Source organism: Eretmochelys imbricata, chromosome 5 (genome assembly GCF_965152235.1).
Source record: "Eretmochelys imbricata isolate rEreImb1 chromosome 5, rEreImb1.hap1, whole genome shotgun sequence".
Lineage (NCBI taxonomy): Eukaryota > Metazoa > Chordata > Testudines > Cheloniidae > Eretmochelys > Eretmochelys imbricata.
In genome coordinates this window covers 59,759,867-59,781,928 of record NC_135576.1, presented here as the reverse complement: position 1 = coordinate 59,781,928, position 22,062 = coordinate 59,759,867, and the positions used below count along the sequence as shown (strand labels likewise).

The 22,062-nt window shown below is 36.9% G+C and overlaps 1 protein-coding gene across 5 annotated transcripts in view; it reads left to right on the top strand.

The window, feature by feature from the left end:
• The window catches only part of ARB2A (ARB2 cotranscriptional regulator A), a 363,023-nt gene that overhangs the window by 298,393 nt on the left and 42,568 nt on the right, over positions 1-22,062 (top strand). The window lies entirely within an intron of this gene.

The following is a 22,062-nucleotide window of genomic DNA, read 5'->3' as shown; positions in this document are numbered from 1 at the left end:
AGTGCCTTTTCTAAATAATAAACTTGAATAAAGGTTTTCCGATATTCATCCCTGATGCTCCCATGTGTCAGCATTCTCCAAGCCTAAACCATTCCTAGAAGTTGACTGAACACCTTAGCATCCATACCCTTACCATCTATTGACACTCTGGGCACATCAGCTGTCGGGGCTGTGGACCTGGTGGGATGGATTTCAGCAGGAAGGTGGTTATGATTAAAAACTCCTGCAGAGCCATTCAGGTATTCCAATTGGAATACTCTAAATTGTGTGCCCCCTTTTGCTGTTTCTAAGGGATCTGGCTATAATTTAAGCAGCACAAACAAGACAGACCTGCTTGTACTGAGGAAGTGGAGGAGAAAAAAAAAGCTTGACCAAATATGGACATAGTTTAAACAAGTTTATAAATATATATAAATAAAAAACATTGAAGCTTCACAGAATGTAGAAGTTCAGTTAAGAAAGTAACTACACTTTAAATGCCTCTGAAAAACCCAGGTCCAAACCCAAATGTCAGAAAGAAAGGAAGGATGGTCAGTAGTTAACCTGGGACTCAAAAAATCTTAGTTCATTTCTATGCTCTGCCACAGATTTCCTGTGTGACCTTAGGCAAGTCCCTTAGTCTCACTGTGCATCAGTTCCCCATCTGTAAAATGGAAATAATAGTACATCCTTTCCCCACAGGGTTGTTGTAAGGATAAATGTGTTAAACACTGTGAGGCGCTTAGACATTATAATAATGGTGCCCATACAAGTACCTAAGATAGTTAGAGCTAGACTGGGCATGTCTTTAGTGGGCTTGTCCTGACATTTTCTTCTCCTAGATAGCTTGCATGGGAAGGAAGAACCAAAGTGGAAAGATTTAGCAAAAACATGTACAACTGCTACGAAAACATCAATTAATATTTCTCAGGCACTTTTCTGTAAATATTAGACACAGCTGGTAATTGGAGAATCTACGGGAGCAGAAGAAGCAAGAAAAAAAGAAGTGGGGCAAAAATAGGTCCAGTCAAACACATATTGGCTTTAGATATCATGTGATGTGGGACTGAAGTGTCAGAAATGGTTCAAAATACATTTTAGAATGTGTAAGTTATGGCTGACTGAAAATATTTACAAATAAGGGATTGAATAAGTGTTTACTACTGTGCTCATTTTTATGGCAGACAAGTAAACGATGTGATATCCTTTAAAACAGTAAAATGGCAAAAAAATTTTAAAAATCTATAATTTTAATCAAAAGTTTGTTTCAGTCATTGAAATTCTGTTATTGCTGCTTACAAACATTAAAGTCAATCAAAACATCAGTAGCTTGCAAGATCAATATTTTTAATATGTTTGCATTGCAGTGCTGCAGATTTTTGGCTAATGGATCGCACCCATATTGATTTCCATGGGAAACGTTAGTCTGATACTGAAATAATTAAAAAAAAGCCAGGGATTATTGGTTTGGAATTTTGAAGGAGATAGAAGTATAAAAATTGGTTATTGACCAAATTGCTTGGGGTGAATGAACCTTGGGCACTTGCAATAAACTTGTAGCTCAGAGTCATTACTGAATACTACCTTAGTCCCTTAAACCTAAAATCAGTCAATAACCTATTATAACAATGCAAATTGTGGTGAAATAACATACTTGGCATGTTAGAATAACATTATCTCAAGGCAGCAGGATATTCATAAGCATCTACATACATGTATTGCTAATAAATATCTACTGAAATGTACATAGCAATAGTTAATTTTGAGATTAAAATACTGAATTTGTTAATATAAAAGTAGAATTTTAAAGTAACTGTTTAAAAGAAGATAAATAATAGTAGGGCTATTAAAAAGAATAAAATGATATCTTAGTACTATAGTGAGAGCATTGCTCTAAACAGACAAGCATTACAATATTACTTTGCATCCTAATATTACAATATTATTTGTTGTGGGACAAATGTCAGAAGAAAAACAATAGGATTCATCTATGTGGAAATAAAAATCTCTGGTTGGTTCTCAGGCATATGGAAAGAACATAAGCAAATAGGACATAAGGTCTCAGCAAGATATATACATACTTTGGAACCGACACCAAATTATTTTCCTCTCGTTTGTTTAACCTTTGGTATGGATTCAGGAGTTATATTAATGATCATTTCTTTTTATGTAGAGCCAGGTCATCAGCTAGTATAAAATGATTGGTGACTCCAATACAGCGATACCATTCTACCCCAGATGAGAATCTGTCTGGTAGGGTTTGTCTGCTCAGTGTGGTAATGCACACTATGGGAATATGATTTCTAAAGTGCACTAATGTGTTGCTCAACAATTGGTCTTTGTAGACTCCGCTAGTGTGCACTAAAGGTTCCCTAGTGTGCTTTATTATAATACTGTTTCAAACAGCACTATGTTAAATTACATTATGGAACCTGTAGTGCGCACCAGCAGGGTCTACACAGACCAATTAATGCACAACATGTTAGTGCGCTTTAGAAATCACACACCCAGAGAAAGCACTGCCCTACTGTGAAGACACGCCCTGAATCTCTCCTGGTTGGTCCTTATGTCAGATCCCAAGAAAAGTTTTATATTGGTTTGTAAAAAGGGAGAATAAAATACTAGTATTTGCCAGTTTGTGGATGATGTCCTTATGGAGGAAAAGAATTCAGTTTTAGGATAGTCATTTTTACATGAATAGAAATCAATTCTTAGTCTTTAATAGATTTCATTTTTACAATGTAAAATAAAAAAAGCTATTTTTATACATTTTAAATTGATAATAGAACTTTTAACTACTTAGTACTCATTATGGAGGGCCTGAACCTGTTCCTGTTGAAGTCAGTAGTGGTTATATCATCGTCTTGAGTCAGAAGAGTGGCAGACCCTTGTATAGCATTCTTTATCTTAGGAAATACATATGCATGTTAGTGACATTTAAAAAAAAAAACAAAAAAAACTTCTAAGTTGAAAGACGGAGAGTCTACCCAAAACAAGTAAGAACAAGCAAGTAAGAACCAGAACTAGAATTGGAACTTAGGATGTCCTCTCTTCTACCCTGACACTGCTTTCTAGATAGCAAATCTTCCAAACCTCTCTGCTCCTTATTAAGTCCTTCCAAGCCACTCGACCATATCTATCATCCTGACCAAATGGTTTTTCTCACCTGGCCTATTTCATCCATTCTGAGGAGGTACCACAAATGTAGCCAGAAATATTGAAGCTAAAATACTTGTCTAACACAGCACTGTAGCTTCCCCTATCAGTTAGGTTGTGATTCGTTCCACCATAAAAACCCTGTTATTTTGATGTTACACACGTATTATAAGTCGTGTCTCATTGTGGTATCGGTGTCATTATGTCAAAATAAAACATTTCCTAAATCCATTTCCCTCATCAGTGAATGAATCAATTTACATGATGTGGCAAATTGCCAGCACTACTATGATGGGTCTCACGCTTTCTCTTCTTGGGGGTGGGGGGGTTCAGAGCAACGTTTTTGCCCCTGAACTGGGGTATTAACTGCCCCACTAGTGTCCTAGAAGAGGGGAGTGGAGAGGGAGGGACCCGGGTCCGCCCTCTACTCCGGGTCCCAGCCCAGGGGCCCTAGGGATAGCGGTAAACCACTAGAACTAGCGGTTCCTTCCCCTGGGCTACTTCCCTCTCCTGCCCTCCCTCTGCACAAACCAGGTGTCCCTTTACCTAGGGTCTTGGTCTTCTTAGCCCACTGCAGCAATTCTCCAAACTCTCCTCTCCTTCCCTCCAAACTGCTCTCTGCTCCACCACCAATCCACTCTGCTTCAACTCCTCCTCTTGTCTGATTGAAGCAGGGAGCTTTTTCCACTGAATGCATCCGATGAAGTGAGCTGTAGCTCACGGAAGCTTATGCTCAAATAAATTTGTTCGTCTCTAAGGTGCCACAAGTACTCCTTTTCTTTTTGCGAATACAGACTAACACGGCTGTTACGCTGAAATTTATCATGTGATTGGCTTCGGGTGCTTTAATTAATTTATAGCAAACTTCCCTCTACAGGGAATAAGGCTCCCTTCTAACACTCTCCTGCTGCCCTCTGGCCATGCTGTATCACAATGAGTTGCCCAAAGCCCAGGGCAAATCATAGACTAATTGTTAATGCTTACAGAAACATCTCAGTAAAAAGATGCCTTTTGCATCCCATTATAGAAGTGCTCTGTCTCTAATAGATTCCCAGTGGGAGTCAAATCCAAAAACTGCATCCCACCACTGAGAAGCGCTGTTACTTACGCCTTCTGAATTCCACCCTGGGACCAATAGCTGAAATGGGCAAGTTATCCAGTGAAAATTATTTTCATATGAGTTCTATAAATATTTATCAAATTTATATTAAAGCAATTGATAGCTTACTGTGAAAGATATTAATAGTAAGATGGGGCATGGTGTTTAGATTATATGATTCAAATTTCCTAGCTGGCTATTTTCACATTTTCTTTTTTTTAAAACATTTTCTTTTCCATTTTACTTAACAAGGAACATGGCATTTGTCCATCAGTGGAAGATGAGGATGGAATACATCACAATCACTGTGCGCAAAACTACAGCGCATGCACAGAACACATTATATACAGAACTTCGCATAAATCTTGTGCAGCATGGCTTCTCAAATTTGCTTCCCAGTTTAGCTAGATATGTCTGATAACAAGCAGATTGCCACATGCTTATAGGATCTCAGAGCATTGAGATCTTTTGGGAATAACTATCAACAAGGTCTTTATTTCCTCAGTATATTAGTGAATGGCACCCCATGGTGTGTGGAGGTCACCTATGTAGTTATTCTTTGCATCAGTTATTTTTGCATAATTTATATCTCCAAAATTTACTCAAGCCATTTATTTAGGATAGAACAACCATTCACTTTCAGTGACAGTTCACACTGGACTGCAATATGAAAATGTAAGTTCCAGTGATTTACAATGCACAAGCAGTCTGCTGAATCTATGTAGAGCCTGTTGACTTTACTTAGGTTCTTTGCAGGCACAACAGTCCCCCGTGCATTTTAAATTGCAGGATTTGGCCTAATTCTGAATTCTGTACAGTTATACTTTTTCTTGACTTGGGAATCTTGCAGAGCAGCCAGTGGGTTGGAGGGAACATTGCTGTTGATGGCCTTGATAGTGCCTATATGGGGTATTTATGTGTCCCTGGCAGAGGCTGATGGGAATTGATATTGGCTAGGGTGCCAGTGAAGGGTTACTTTCCACCTGGGCATGGCGAAGTTGCTGGACCCCCTTAACTGTGTATTCCCAGACTCTAATGTGGAGAGATTTATAGGTGCATGATAGAGAGGGCTAAAAACACGCCTCTGTCCTGTTTCCCACAGTCAAGCTTAACTGAAAGGGTGTTACCAAGTGGGCTACAGAGGGAAGCAGCAGTTTTCATTAGAATCAAGTTTGTTCTGTTCTTAGTTTATTGTATTTTAATTATCTTCCTTAAATGCTGATAGACCTGGTAACAATTTTTAAATGAAAAGCATTTTAGTAAAAAAAGGAATTTCATCCAAAAAAGTGGATATTTTTGCACACACAAAAAATCATTTTCAAAATAACATTTTACTGAAAAACTCAGTATTTTTTTTATTTTCAAGAAATTATTCATTTCAAAATGATGATAAAATGTGAAATCATTTTCCCCACTAGAAATATGGAAAAAATAACACTTTCATTTTTTGAAAGTAACACTTTTTCTCATACCTTTTAACTTTCTCTCTCTCTCGTTCTCTAAATTAGAGCAAGGAACAAAAAATAATATTTTCCTTTTTTTTTCCAGTGAAAAATGAAAAAGTAGAGAAAGTGGGCTTTTCCCCCTCATTTTCTATTACTTGTAACTTTTAAAACTTTTGTCTAATTGAAAAAGGAGAAAGAAAATAAAAAGTGAGACCAGGTTGTTTCCCCCTACTTTGTCTCAAATTTTTAATTTTCCTCACCATTTTTTTAATAAAAAAGGAGACTTTTTTAAAATTAAGAAAAAACAGGATTTGAATAAAATAGGATTTGAATTAAAAAAAAACCCAAATTTTAACATTTTGTAAATATATATATATATATATATTTAATTTACACACAAAAAAGAAAAGAGCAGTTCTGACCAGTCTTGGGACTTATATACTATAATGCAACTTACTTTACATACTTTTTTACACATTATCATAAAATGGGACAATCAAACTAAAGAGAAAAGGAAGATTTGTGGAGAGATTTTAAAAGAAGTGACTGCTGCAAAGAATGGAAAGGATTCTTGATAGTCACAAATCCTCATCACAAATTAAATTAAAGGGAAGGAAGAGAAGAAGAGGTTATGGCTGAAGTAAAACAGTTAGTAAGTAGGACTAACATATGGAAAGAGCTGGTATTGCAAGTCCATGGACAAGACTGGTAACCAGAGGTAAGATTACATGCTGTGCCTTTTAGGCTTGGTCCACATGGGGCCATTTCCCAGCATAGCTATGTTGTTATAGAAATAGCGTTCCAGAATAAAAGTGATCGTATTCTGGAATAATTACTCTGCTTTCAAAGTAAAGTAACTATTCTAGAACACAATCAGTTTCATTCTGGAATAATGTCCACATGGAGGAGTTATACCAGGATAGTAAAACAATACTGAAATAACAATAGCAGAATAGTTATCCCACTATAGCTATTCTGGGAAATTTTATCCGTGAATACAAGGCGTTAGAGGCTCAGCACAGAACATGCAACCCAGGACTGGGGGCTAAGACTTTGGATCTTCTGATTCGAGACTGTTTCTGAGGCCAGAGTGGCCCTTGATGTAATTTAGACAGCTCTCAAACCTAAATTATAGCAGCCTTCTTGCCTGCCCAAAATCCCCACTGCAATGCCCTGACACACACACACCCCTTCCCTCACCATGCCAGAGCTTTTGAGGTGGTCCCTGCAGGGCAGCTGGCAGCCCTTAGTTTCCATGCCAGGAGAATTTTCCAGTGGCTGTATCTGAGACTTTTGGAGCCCCTTTACGCTGCTCTTGTTACTTTACCCAGTAAAGGAGCCAGAGAGGGGGTGAGAATCTCATCCCAGGAAGGCAATTGTGAATTAGATTTAGACATGAATAAATTGCCAATGAAAGTGATGGGAATAATATACAATCCTGCTTCCTGGAGTGATAGGATAGCATGGCCACAGAATTCTAAACACAAATTCCCGCACACTGAGTTGAGACTATAACCCATATATGGAGTATATATCAAAGTGTATTACAGGGTTTTAGCTACATATCTTGCCTTGACTTTAATGGGCATCATGTGGCTAAAATTTTTAAGCAATGTTGTAAAGATTTAGATGATATTCACTTCAGTTTGAGACACTGTATAAAATCACAGTTTGGGTGCATGGTATAATAGCCATCATTTTCTGAATTTTCCCACCATTAATGTGGGAGCTGTACATAGCAGATGAGCTAAACATGATTATGTTTCAACAGAACAGATAATAGAAGCTACATTGACTTTAGGATAAAAATAACTTCTAACATTTAGGACTCTTGAAAGACCAGCAAAATTCACTTCTATTATTTCTGTTTCCCACAGAGTAAACCATGTACCTCAGCATGAATCCAATGTACATATCTTAAATTTATAATCCAATTTTATATATAAAAGACAAAACCTTTACTCTGCAAATATACTTTCCCTTGTGCTCTGTATGTTCAAATAGTTGACTCATATTGGTATGTGGTGACATCAAAGGTTTTGTTTTTTGGGTTTTTTTGCCATGAGTTTGTAATGTCTGTATTAACTTTAAGGGGAGAAATCATTGGTGAGTTACTCAGATTATTCCAAGAGAGTGTCAATAAAAGCTTTAAACCACGTCACACCATCATGATTTTTGCATATGCACCACCTGAGAGAGAAAAACTGTATTAGGAATGTTTTAGACATTTGTAAACACTATTGAGATTATTATTTGTCTCTCTCCACCTATAGAAGTAGTTGTCTGAATGCATCCTTAATTACCATGAATCCACCTGTATGTGGCTTTGAGGAAACCTTAAAAACCTGTAAAAATTATTTAAAATAGCTTTCTGTACCTACAAAGCTCAGCACTTTAAAGTTAAATATCTCAGGACTTTGTTGAAATCCTACAATCAGCCTTCTATTCAGTAGTAATATATTGGCTTCTTCAGCTTTAGCATATGATAATATGGTTGTATTGGTGTCAAGTTGCAAGAGGATAATTATTTCCACTGATATTATTTCCACTTATAAAACCCTAAGATAGCATGTAAAATTGGAGAGCACATTGCATTGGTTGGGCAAGATTTTCATTATTATACAAGAGTTTAGCAAGGTGGGTTTTTTTGTTTAAAAGAAGAATCTTTAAAAATTCTCTTACTAAAATGCAGACAAAAATATTTATTTGTATCATTTTGCAGTAAAAGGTTTTAGGAAAATGTAATGTGCAGTATAACTGATTCAGCAAATCACTTAGGGCTCAATTCTATAAGGTGCTGTGCACCCTTTATCGCCCACTGAATATGAGTTGAGGGTGCTGAGCACCTTTCAGGATTGATTCCTCAGGCACTTATGTAAAGATAAGCATGGGCTTAAGCACTTTGCTGAATTGAGGCCCATAGGGCTAAATTTTGAAAAACTACATGTATGTGTGTGCAAAATAGGTAATTCTGTATGTAATTCCCAGTTTCCCATTGCGTCATTATAGTTGCCTAGCTATTTTGTACATGCAGTTTATGCACATACATTTGAAAACTTAGGCTTATAAATAATACGATTCTAAAATGTTGAAGTTGTATGGGGCCACTGTATATTATTATTGTTGAAGCAATATACACAAAGAAAAGCAGCTACAACAAAAAAAGAACAGTTTTCTAACATTTAAAAACACAAGTGAATCAACAGAGTAAAACTTCTTAAGTACATTCTGCAAAGTTTTTAAAAGTTAATTACTGTTAACTAAAAGAAATAAGAAAGCAATATTCTATTGTGATTATGTAAGAATACAATAATACAAAAATGCCAGCATGGATACAGGTGTTAGAATTACATCACGTTTATTTTTATTATACTTTCTTTCTGTTGTAATGGGAAGAAATTGATTCCAAATCTGTTTTCTTGACCCCCTACGCCATACACGTTAGAGCCTAACCTTAAATGATGTTTCTACAGTCTCGGCTGTATTTACAGTAATTATATGCATAATGTAGCATATTATGGTCCGGACTTCCTGTTTAATCAGTACAGAGCTTCTTACAAGTGCAGCTGAAAAGGGCAAACAAAATTAAAGCTTTATATACCAAAACAAGTTTGATTTGCTAAGCTCCCAGCATTCCAAAGTACACAAATTTGTTCCACTAAGTTTTGCGATGGCTTGCAGATGGGCAATGATTAATCAGAGAGCTAACTGTGAAGTAGTTTGCAATTAAACTGGAAAGCTCTGAAGCATGCTAATTGAATCAGAAAATTAGAGACACTGAACAGTAATTGGCTATTTCTCATGCAGCAGGTGCCAGGCTACTCATCTGTGGAACAAGGTATTTAAGGCACATTAGCACTAGTAAAAATACTTCTTGATATGGAACAGTTAGATTTTCTGCTCATTTTCACCATGGATGTCAAAACATACAGCTGTGATGTCTAGTGCTAACAATTCACATTTTAAGAGTTTCACAAAGATAAACATATGGGAGGCTAGCACCATGCAAGACTCTATGTACATAGTGTTCCGGGTGAAACTGAAATTGCGGTTCACTGCAACCTCACTAGTTCACTCTGCTGAGGAAACTCATTGTAAACTCCTGAATTTTGTTAAAAAGCAGATATGTAAATGAACAAAAATGCATTACAAGGTGTACTTTGTTGCTTAATTTGTAGCAACTAGTTTTAATTATTGATTATGATGCTCCACAATGTGCTAATAAGTGTACTGTGATATATTGCTGTCTGGTCCAGTAACTAGGGCACAGGATAGAGACTCAGGAGAGCTGGACTCTGGCCATTGACTGGCTCTATCACTTACACACTGGGCAAGTTAATACGCCACTTTGTGCCTCCATTTCCACATTTAACCCCTCTCCCCTAACCCCTCTCCCCTCCCTTTCCCCGCCACCCCTTTTGTACTGCCTTTTGAAATCTGCCCACAGAAAAGTGGTATATGAGTACTAAATAATATTAACATAAGATTTCACTGCAGTATTCTGCTACTAAATCTTTGCTGAAAAGTGAGGAGACTGCATTTTGTGCTCTTTATAAAGCTAACAGATTAATGGAGTATGGATTAGTGAGGTTCTGCTGAATTGTATCAGTAAATACAATTACTTTTTTGTTTCATTTTTCTGCAGATTTAAAAATGTGTAAATTTTTAGTTGAATATTAGTTCAAGCCATCAACAGCATAAATCTAATACTGCTGTGAGCTTAGTAGATGCATAAAGCCAATTCATATCATGCCTCAGCATGAGTTTATATCTTCTAATTAGTACCACCATTTTATAGAGAGAGCACATGCTATGAAAGTTTGTTTGTCGTGCCAACAGGGACCAGAGCATGTACAGTAGTTTTTCTCTGGTAGAATGATAGTGCTGTATGAGCACAAAAGACTTGTAACCTAAGCAGTAGGTAATCAGGAAAGAATGAGATTTAATAAGTGCAATTGTGGAGAGTTCTATAAAGCTATAACCATCTTCAAATTAACTTGGGTGGGGCACATAATTTCTTCCTGCATACCTAATTAGAGTTCAGAATTCTTATTAGAAAGTGACATAAAAAAGTATTAAAACAGAAATTCACTGCTTCATACTACTCTGACTATTGAGAAGTAGAATATTACAGTATTCAGATGCTAATCATATCATTTAGCAGTTGACTGCAGAAAGTAGTGTATTTGAACTGAAAGACATAAATTATAAATTGTAAACAGTACATGGGGGATATGTTATAACTGTGTCTCATTTAAATTAAGGCAGGGAGTTTTCTCTGAAGCAGATTATGTGCCTTCATTAAGTTTTAAAGTCTCCTTCATAATGTTTTATTAAGATCACTTGGCAACATGCTACCAAAACTGGGTTTTAGCAGTACGGAATAGTGAAAAAGACTGCAGTAGTGCTGCATGTTATGTACTTCATATCTTTAAATGTTGTTTACACACTTTCCAACTAAGTTATAGCACACACACCTTTGTGACTCTTCCCTTTTATTCCCCCCTCAAAAAAATTTTAAAAATCATGATGTTTTTGCTTTCTTTACTTGAAAGTGGCTCCAAAAACATTTACATGATCAATGTCTGATGCTTGAGGGGTAAAATTTGCTCTTCCATGGACAAGTGAGAACATATTGATCATTTTATTCTATTTGCTATTTCTAAATTCAATATACCTCTTGAGTCGATAAGCGAGATCTAGAGCATATTCTTTTCGTGTGTGTGTGCCCGCTTGTAGCTTGTTCTCAAGATCCAAGATACATTTTTGATTAATCACGAATGCTCTGGGGTCATGGAGAGCAAATGTGTTTGTGGAGTGTCAGCTGATGCTGTCAGATAAATGTCTTAAGCTTAGCCAGGGTTCATGCCCCAGCTTTAGGCTGTGCCAAATGTCTCCCCTTGTTGAGAAAGATAACAGCTACACTGGAGGCGACTGAGCTGTTTGTTCACTGAAAGGGCTGACCTTGCCATATGGGGCTACAATCAGGTGAAAGAAATAGTGTAGATGTTTTAATTGAAATTACAAATCTGAACTTTTTAAATTGTACTCAAACTTAAGGCAGATGATTTTTGTGTTCATTTACTATCATATTCATTTATCACCTTTATTTTTCTTGTGGCTACGTGATTTAAATGTTGCCTTGTAAATTCCTTCACACAAAATTACTACTCTTGCTATTAGCAGACTTTAATACTGTCAGGATGTTCTAAGGAACCAGACAAGACATTTGACAAGGTATTTTTTTACATTAGACTCTTCCGGGCCCATTACCAAAGAGGGGGGTAATCTTCAAAAGGAGAAACGAAATTGAAAGTTCCAGTATGAAGACTGCCATAGGCCAGATCAGATTTTCATTTAAACTTTGTTTTATAATCCTGGTTCTTGGCCTGGAGAAGGGGCACACAAGGTAATGACACTCAGCTGTGCACCCTCTTGTCTTTAGAAGGCTTGTTTAATCACAAATACCTCATTTATAGCAATTTGTCTTCTATTACTAGACAGAGCATATAAATAAGAAATAGTGACACAATTGCTAAGCTAACACCTGGAGAACACTTTGTACCAAGGCTGTCTGTTTTGTAGTGCTAAAGGCAAAACGATGGATCATATGGTGGTGTATAAATAAGTGAAAACTCTGTGGGCTACTTGTGGGCATTTGTTGTAAAACACCTAAAATCAGCGCCTTTCTCCCACCATCTTAGCCCAGTTTGTTGTTTGCTCCTAAGATGATGATCTACTTTTTCTTTCCTCTCAAGAAGTTCATGCTGTCATGGGTAAATCATCAGGGCTAATTGGACCCAATAATGCTGTAAAATTTGAAAACAAAAACAACACATCTGTCATGAACTCCCACCAGATCTCATGGAAATGAGACATTTTTAATATTTTATGCTGAACACAAAATATCTTGAGGAAATGGTTTTATATTCTGTATCCCAAAACAGAACCTTCAGTGTCAAATGAGTAATGCTGCTTAAGTAGCTGTATAAATGGTGCTGTTTTAATTCTTCTAATTGCTTTTGCAATATAGATTTTGTTTTAATAAATTAAAAGAAACTTTAGTGAGGAACAATGAAAGAATAGAAGGTACATCTGCAATTATTTTTGCAGCTTGTTGTGCAACTTGATATAAGAAACAAATGCTACCATTCTTCTGATGAGTCTTGCCAACAGACAGAACCTCCTATTTCCAATGAAACATTTTCATCTAACACCTAAATCAAAGTAAATGCAAATATTTTGCACTTTAATCTAATTTGAACTGATCCTCTAGCAGCTTTTGCCCTAAAATGAACTTAATCTGCCTTAAAACAATATTAAACACAAAAGTTTAAATCATATTCTTCTACTTTCTGATATCTATTAATGGCTAAGTGTTTTCAGCTTGCATAATTTATGTGTCTGGTGAGTTCAAGAGGGGGCAAGGCTTGTGTGTTTGTGAGAGACAGAAGTTTTAAAAACTGTTAAATAAAATAGATATTTAAACATTTTATAGGTGAGTTACTTTCTAATTCATAAAAAGAAAAGGAGTACTTGTGGCACCTTAGAGACTAACCTTTTTATTTGAGCATAAGCTCTTGTGAGCTACAGCTCACTTCATCGGATTGAGAATACAGACTAACACGGCTGTTACTCTGAAACCTTTCTAATTCATGTTTGTCCTTGATGATAATGCACAGATTAACAAAAACTAGTGTCAGATTTTAGGAATTTGAATAATAGAAATGTACATTTCTGAACTAGTTAAATTATAATGTTTTTATTTAATAACTTCCAGGTCAACTTTAAAGTACCTGACCTCAGACAAGTTCCTAAACTAGCTGTATTCTTATTAAGAAGAGAAATATCTCCTACCTGAGGTGCTTTAAAATAATTATCCAGTATGATTATTTTGGCCCTTCCATCAGGAAATATATCTCCATTTTGACAATAGTTTCATGGCATTTGGTGCTACTGATGATACATCCACCATTTCTGCTTTTTTTTTTTTTTCCTCCCTAGGACAGCTGCCAACTGCAGTTGACCCTGGTGTGTATTTTCAGCTTCACTACGTTTTATAAATAGAAGTAGTCTTGTCATGTTGGAGACATGTTTGAGAAAGCGACTCAGGACAGTAATTTACCAGACTGAGGGAGAGGCTGTGTGTGTTGTAGAAATGACCTATAGGTTTCTGACCAAGTGGTGATAACCAAAATATGGACAAAGCACTGTATACTGTCCAATTCATGATAGCCATACGTGTCAACTTTGGAGAAAATTTTCACTGTCCTCAGGCTCAACTCATCTGGGAAAGCAGAGTGGGAGAGATGAATGAAGAAGTATGATTATGGTCAGAATTTAAACAAGGAATCAACTCATATCTCTGTCACTGTTAGCACATCCTTAGTGTATATATTGTGATAGGACTTAGGTGGGCTCTTGCATCTATCCCTTACAAGTTAGTATTTCTCCAGATATGAAATATGCAGATTGGTCTGTCCAATGTATGAATCCTATTCTGCGCTGTCATCTCTTTCTGTTCCTGTCTTGTTCCTACCCCCAACAAGTAGATTAAGTCTCAATAAGCATATATCTTTTAGCAGCTGGTGAATAAATCTATACACAGATGAGAATGGGAGATATCACACTGAAATGATATAGGTCCTTCCTTCTATTCTGAATACCTTTGTTACTGTTAAGGAGGAAAGCTTGTTCAAGAACTTGAGAAGTCAGCTCAGAAAACCTTTTGTCCAAAACTATATTGACTTTTTCTTTTCACATAAAGAATAATGAAGTTAGTAGAGTTAAACCATGGTTGAATCTTGCCCAAAGAGTTTACAACACACACATTTTTGTTTTCAATGTTTTAAAAGGGCTCAAGGTGTAGTTAGAAGCACTTCGGCTCTTTCTGGGACTTGTTCCTTAAAAAGGAAATATTTTGATAGGTCACTTTCCTTAGAGAGCAAGAGTTATTTTTTAACACCATGTATTTTCCAACTACACATGTGCATGTGCTCAAATACCTATAACAGCCCTCATCAGATCCATGCCTTGTCAAAGAGGGCATGAGCAGTTCAAGGAAAGAGCTGTGGAAATTGGCACAATGGTTTGTGGGGAACTACTGGTGTCTAACTGCAAGTAACTGGGTAAATCTATTTCAGCAGAAGATAAATGATGGGACAAAGGATAGGAAGTAGGTTTTGCAATCACCCAATTAGGCTTCTCAATCCATTGAGAAGCTATGTTATGGAGTAAAATCTTTTTAGTTACATGCAAGTAATAGTGTTAAGACTTTCAAAAATAGTTCATTTTCCCCTTTCTAAATCAGTGACATATTTTTTTTTCTTATTCATTGGTCTTTGACGCATTCAAGTGTCTCCAAATATCATTTTACTCCTGTTTAAAGACTTAATATGGTTTTATGAGCACATAATTCTGTTTATTTGAGAGGAATGACGACTGTTGATTTTCACAATTGGGCGTTCACCTGTCCCTTTAAATAATGGCATCAGCTGAGGGATCTGAGACCCTCATGCCTAAAAGTTCATGGTTTGTTTCTTTTGTAAATAGGGCTTAATTCAGTTCTTCACTGATTTTGAGCTAGATGTGAAAAGGAGATAAGACTGAGATACCTATATATCAGAATATGATTTTAATGTGGCCTATAAGGGGCATGAATGTTTGTCTTTCAGCACAATGGTCAAGGCAATAAATAGATGTTGCTATAATAGAAATAGACACTGTGGAAAAGGAAAACAACTATCTTCTGTACCACAAAAGATGTAATAAAATTAATTTTCCCCAGGAACTCAGAAAACAAGTTAATATAGAACTGAATTTGAAAGTCCCAAATAAGTGTCAATCAAAACAAGTGCACAGAGGAGGCATCTGATTGTTTCAGCAGAAGTATGTGGGACCTATATCCTGTTTGAGCTTCCCACCTGGGACCTGAGTTCTTTGACGCTGTCTTCCTTCTGCGAAAGAAGAAGAAAGGTGATAAACTAGATAAAGCAAGAGAGGACAAAGCAAGAACATGTGTTCAAAGGATGGACAGAGAAAATGATTTAGGTGTGTTGGGGGAGAGCGGGACTGCTTGCAGTGGATTAGAATTGAAATACAATTTTAACCCCTTTGACACTCATCCTGGGACAGACAATGAGGATTTAACCTGTTCCGAATCGGAACAGAGAATGGCAGCCTTCCTTTTGTTGCATGTAACTATTTGGTGGCTCAAGTTCAGAGTCTCTGCCAATGACTGCAGAGGGGATCTCTTGAAAGGGCTGAGAGGATTTAAGTGATCCTATAACTCAGTAACCAAAACAGCGTACCACTGCTAGCCCTGTAGAGATAGGTTTACTTTGCCTTATGCTGCAGAATTGACTAAAGACTGAAGGGTCTTTTAGGAGGTTGGAACTTTGGCCTTTTGCTTTCAGCCATAGATTTACAGATAACACTTCTCTTCCTTACCTCTTGAATATAACTTTTTTTCCCCTAGAATGTTTGAATTGGCTACATTAGGTGAAAATTTATTGTTTCAGGCAGTACTTTGTCACCATTAGTTATTTGGAATTCCTGGGCCACCGTGGCACCCGTAAGCCAATAGTACGTCTGGCCTTCCCTAAGTATGAGCACCTTAGCACACTTGGCAAGAGACAGACACGTCCCTATAAGCTGTTTCTGTGCGTGTCCTGCTTGCCTGTCTTTTCTAGACTGAGACACACCAATGCCCTTAGATGGGGCCCCACTTTGTCAGCTCCCTTCCACAATCCTGTTGTTTCAGACTCATATCTGTGTCTGTTCTAAAAGGTCTTCATGGACATTTTAAAACTGTGCATGATTTCCCCTAAATCATGGGGGGTGAGGGGATCAAGGCCACTTAGGTTCTGATCCTTCACAGCCTGCTTCACAGGAGAGAGGCTTAGAGGATGAAATGAAGAACAAATTCACATCCTTGTGTGTCCCAGTGGATCCTCGGGCTCAGAAGTGCTTGTACCAGAAAGAAAAACCTTCATGTGATGGGTAGTCAAGGAAGTCCACAGATGTACCGTGCTCCCTATCCTCATCTGGAGCTGGTCTTCTGTTATACAGAATAAAAAGTTTAGGCTTGGGAGGGAGTTTGGGTCTGTAGATCCTTATGAAACAGAGACATGTTCTTCTCCAAGCAGCATCCTTCCTCTAACACCAAACCATTTTTGCACCAAGGAGAGACTGAGCCAGGCTTGTAAATGAAATAGCTATGCAGGTACTTGCTCCCATCTTCTCAAGAAAGCTAGCAAGCTGGGACAAGCCTGCAGGGGATGCGAAACAGGAGACAAGACTGACTTTTGCATGCAGCTGGCATTATTTGATGTCAGGTGAAAAAATCAGTGAGGCACTGAGGTGTTCATATTACATGGGAAGAAGACTGTATGCTGTCAGGGGCAAGATCTTTTAGATACTGTTTTCACATGCATAAATGTCACACAGACAAAAATGGTGTTTTAGATTTGGTTTTTACCTTTGCCTTGGACTTCCATTAAAGATTTCAATTTAGAGATGTAAATGAAACACTTTCAATACAGAGTTGCTTATTATAATTATGTAAATGTTGTAAATTGATTAAGCCTCTGTAGTGATATGTTAGTTCATAGCAACATCTTTATCAGCAGTATAATTCACACAGTAACAGTTAGTATGACACTCGAGAGAGGTATCAGTTTATTTCTTAGAGCTCATTTGGCTTCTTCAAAATACCACATCGTCCAAAACTCACTAGCATCCAGTCAAATAGTACTCTTAAAAATGTAGCAGACAAGTAAACTAAGATTTGATATAAGCTTATATTGCTACGAAATCTAACAGTGTACATTCCAGCCTGTATAGTTATTCTTCACATTCCACGTGTCACACTGTAAGTATTGGAACAATTAAATTAACTAGGCCTAGTTATACCATAAGATATGTGTGTGCAACTCCCATAGATAACAAAACTCTGTTGGAAGGGCAAAATTGTTTTTTTGTTTTGGGGAGGGCGGCGGGTTTGTGTTTGTTTTTGAAATCACAAGGCAATTAGTAGCTATGAGAAATATTTTCTCCTGTTTATTTAAAAATGGAGATAAATGTATATTGGAAACATTTTCATTAGGGACTCTGAGTCAGGTGTGTCAGAGTGGGTATAATTATAAAGAAGAGAACATTTTGTTATAACCATTTTACTTTTTATTTTAAATCCCAAAAGCTCATCTCTTTTTATCAACTTGCATATAACTGCAGTCATTCAAACTATTTGGTTTATATTTTTTTTAAGTTTAAATACTTATATTTTTACTGTTATTACTTATTTTTACAACGTGCAAACAATTAGTAAGACATGATCCCTGCCCCGAAGCGCTTACAGTCTAGGGGCCAAATTCTGATTTATGATCTCACCTCTTTGTACAAAGAGTAGCACAGGCCGTGGAGTTAAGTGAGGACAATGTCTAATGGGGTGAGGGTTACCAGGGATCAGTGGCACGGGGGAGAACAGAAGATAGGCAAAGAAAATGTATCCATCCGAAAATGGTTCCACTTGTTAATCACTGACAAGAAGCACTGCCTCTAGAAAAGCCTATTCAGGCATAAGCAAGAAGTGGAAGGATAGGGAGAGTGTCTTATCAGTCAACCATGAGGAGATGACTCTGACTTCTGAAATTTGAATCCAATTTTTGGCACTGGTGACATCCTGTTTACTTCATCCTTCCCATTACAATATTCAGGTGCGCTGCATAAAAACCTTCTAAGTCATCATTAAAGTGTATTTTGCAGCACATGGAAAATTGTCTTCTTAACAAAGAAAAAAAAATTGTGCTGACTGTAGTAGTCAGATGTGTATCTGTCTGCCTTTGGATTATAAAAGTAGTGTTTTGACTGGTTTATTAAATAGAAGTGTTTCTGCCCTTTGATTCTTTAACAAACTGGTACTATTCCCTTACTTCACCTCTCTTTCCTTGGGGAAATAGTTAGGAATTGTGTTTATGAGATTGTAAAATTTGCCCTCATTACATGTGATCTGAGTTGGAAACAAATATCATTTTATCTTTCAGGAGGTTTTCATGTAAAATTTGTACCTAATTTTTCTCATGAACAAGTTTTGAGTTATATTTTATCATTGGCTACTATATTTCACAGCATAACAGCTATCTTAAAAGCAAGATGGGTGGTATACCCTTTGTCATACCAGTCATATAAGGTAACTGGATGTAGTGTAAATGAAAACTAGATGAAAGGATCACGGGATTCACACTTCATTAAAATGTAGGTTGAATTCTTTAACGATACCCATTCAAGTATCTTGTGTAATCTTCTATCAGGATTGTATCTCCATTTCAGTTTGTAAGACATTACCTGTTTTGAATAGGATAAAGACTCATTGTTACTGTTAGTCCTGTTTCAAGCTAAATATTCATCTAGTCCTTTGTGGCTGCCATTTTTATCAGGCATTCAGAACAGCTTCCCTTTGCTGATCTGCCATTTTTCAACATATCACTGTTTCACTTGTATGATTTCTGGTGAGACAAGCTCAGACCTGGCTGCTTTTCTCTCAGTAACAGAGAAAAGAAATGTCTCTGGTGCCTACTCTGCAGAGAAAGTTGATTCATGTGTAAATTATCAGTTGGCCTTTATTTGCTCAGCCTGTGGAGAGTACACATGCAGATAAAAGGCTCTGTGGGTCAGGGCTGAGTACGTGTAGGTTTCTCCAGTGGCCACAATGACGGTGTTAGAATTGTTGTCAAAGATTATCAGACAGACTGTGATGTCTTATCATTATTTACTTACAGTTTAGAGTGTAAAATAAATTTCAACAAGCAGTGGGCTTTTATATCATTGAACAAAGTGTACATCATAGCTGTATATTATTATTAGCAGCAGCCTTCTGTATCGGGATTTTTAAACATCTGTATAGATATCTTTGATGATAGTACTTATGTCTGCATACAAAAAAAATTCTGTGTTTACTTCATGAGTTACATTTAAAGTGAAAACAAGCTGCAGCCCTAGACTAAGTGTCAACAAATGGTCTCTGGGAGCATATGTAAAAGAAATGGGTAGAGAGGTGTTTGTTTTTGTTTCTGCTGAAATAGTTTGAAAGTTTTGTTTTGTTTCTGTGTGTAAAATTTCCAGTAATAGCATTAAGTGGTTCAGGAATGCTTTAAATATCCCATGCTGTGTCTCGTTTAATAAGATAGTTACAGTATATTTGTCTATTTTACAACTACATTTGTATTGGCATATAATGTGTGCAGCAGCTGGGAACTGTGTAGGGGCGGCAGAAAGTTATTTGATCTTCAAAATCAGCTACCTGTCACTCAATTGCCTTTCACTGAAACATAATCAAGAATCATTATGGGCCTATTAGCAGCTCTGATGTAAGTGCATTTTAAATGCCATTGTCGGAGCTCCAGTTATCCTCAAAAAAGTAAAGTCATTAAAATACAACTGTCTCGTAGTTTCACAAGGTAAATCATAAATCAGATCGGGTATTAAGCTTGTGAAATGTAAATTCAAGACCCATAGGATTTAATCCGTCAGGTCAACTTCAATTTAGACATTTGGGGCTATCCTGCCATTGGATAGCCAATAGACAAGGTCATCTCTGCCCAAGTGTTACTGTTAGCTTATCTACATTTGTAACAGTGTTCTGAGCATTTTTTTAAAAAAAGGTTTTGTGGCAAAAAGCAAACACCGTAACTTATTTTAAAAACATACAAATTAAACCACCTAGATGGGGTTATATGATATAATTTGTTGCACACTTTGATAATTTCCCTTTTCAATGTTGTTAGTAACATTACATGTCTTGTGTAAAAATATTGTGGTAGCTGCTCTGAGCTGCTTTACTTGCTTTATTTTAGAAAAGTTTCCCCTTGAAATATTCTGATGCTAATGTTTTGCAACTCATTTCATATCCCTTGGCACACTTGGAATTTGTTATTTAAATTTCATTTTTAAAAATTCCCACTTCATTTCAGAACCTTAGTTCTCTCTATCCCCTTGCAGGGCAGGGGAGCTGGGTAGGTTTGAATCCCACCAGGGAGCCATTTCTTCTCTCTCTCTACGTTGGAACAGTAAGAAGGGAGTATAAAGAGGTGCTTGGTAAGGAGTAACATACTTGCTCCTGGGGACAGTTAAAGGTGTTTCCTGCGCTAGGTTGATTGTGGGTTCTACCATAATATCAATGTTTCTGCTACAGGTTGTGCAGCAAATGAAAAATATACATGTTCAGCCTCCTGCAGTCCTTGGGCCTCAGTAGACCACTAGTCATGCAGGAAGCTGTGCGACTCAGTAAACAGAGTACTGGACAGGGACTTTAGGCGATCTGGTTTCCATTCCCAGCTCTGCTGTTGGTCTCGTATTTGACCTTGGGAAAAATTATTTCCCCACACTCTGCCTCGGTTTTGCCATCTGTAAAACTGGGATAATGATACTGACCTACTTTATAAAGTGCTTTCAGATCTGCTGGTGAAAGATAGAAGGTAGTTATTATTCATAAAGTGCTTTGAGATGCATGCTTGGAAAGCAGTATATTTTATTAATAATACTTTGGGGTTGGGAAGGACTTTTGGCTGATTCGTAAAGTTTTTTAAAGATTGGGATGGTTGGGGTTTTTTTCGTTGATTGGTCAGGTTTCGGGTTTTGTTTCATCTTTCCCTGCATATTCTGTAGGTTTGGCTTGTCTGCAGAGATTATGTACTGGTTAAGGACGGAGGTCAGGTTCTGTAATGAGAATTGGGACCAAGACAATAGGACTTTAACATCAAGCCCAGATAGAGGCACCCCCATCAGAACCCAAATTCTTTACACAAGAAAAGGGGCAGTTTGGGATTTTATTCTGGGGCTAAATCCCAGTGGTTGACTGGAACTAAAATGACACCCACTGGACAGATGCCAATTGTGGCCATGTAAAAATTAAGGAGGGCCACTTTGGAATAGCGAGGTAGCAGGTAACAATTGCAATGAAGCCTTCAGTTGAATAAATCTTGATTTAATTGTATTGATAAAAGCCATGGCCATTGTTAAACTTGTGTGCTGTCTTTAAATAATAGACCGAGCAGTGTAATAACACAAACTCTGAAATATATGTTGATCATTTGAGTCTGTAAAACATTAAGATAAGTTAGTAGGTATTTCATTTTGATAATATCAACCTGTTTATACAGTAACAGAACTGAAATATTTGGCAGTTATCTATGTATACAAATATGTTTCACGTATATGAATATGGAACGTAGTACACAAATATACCATTAACTTAATACAAGCAACAACATCATGTGGCAGTTTTCCTAAGAATATATTTCATACATCTGTGAGGAGATATACATGATATAATTATATGACAAATAAAAATATTTGAAGGTAGAGAACAGATTTGTTTATATGTGT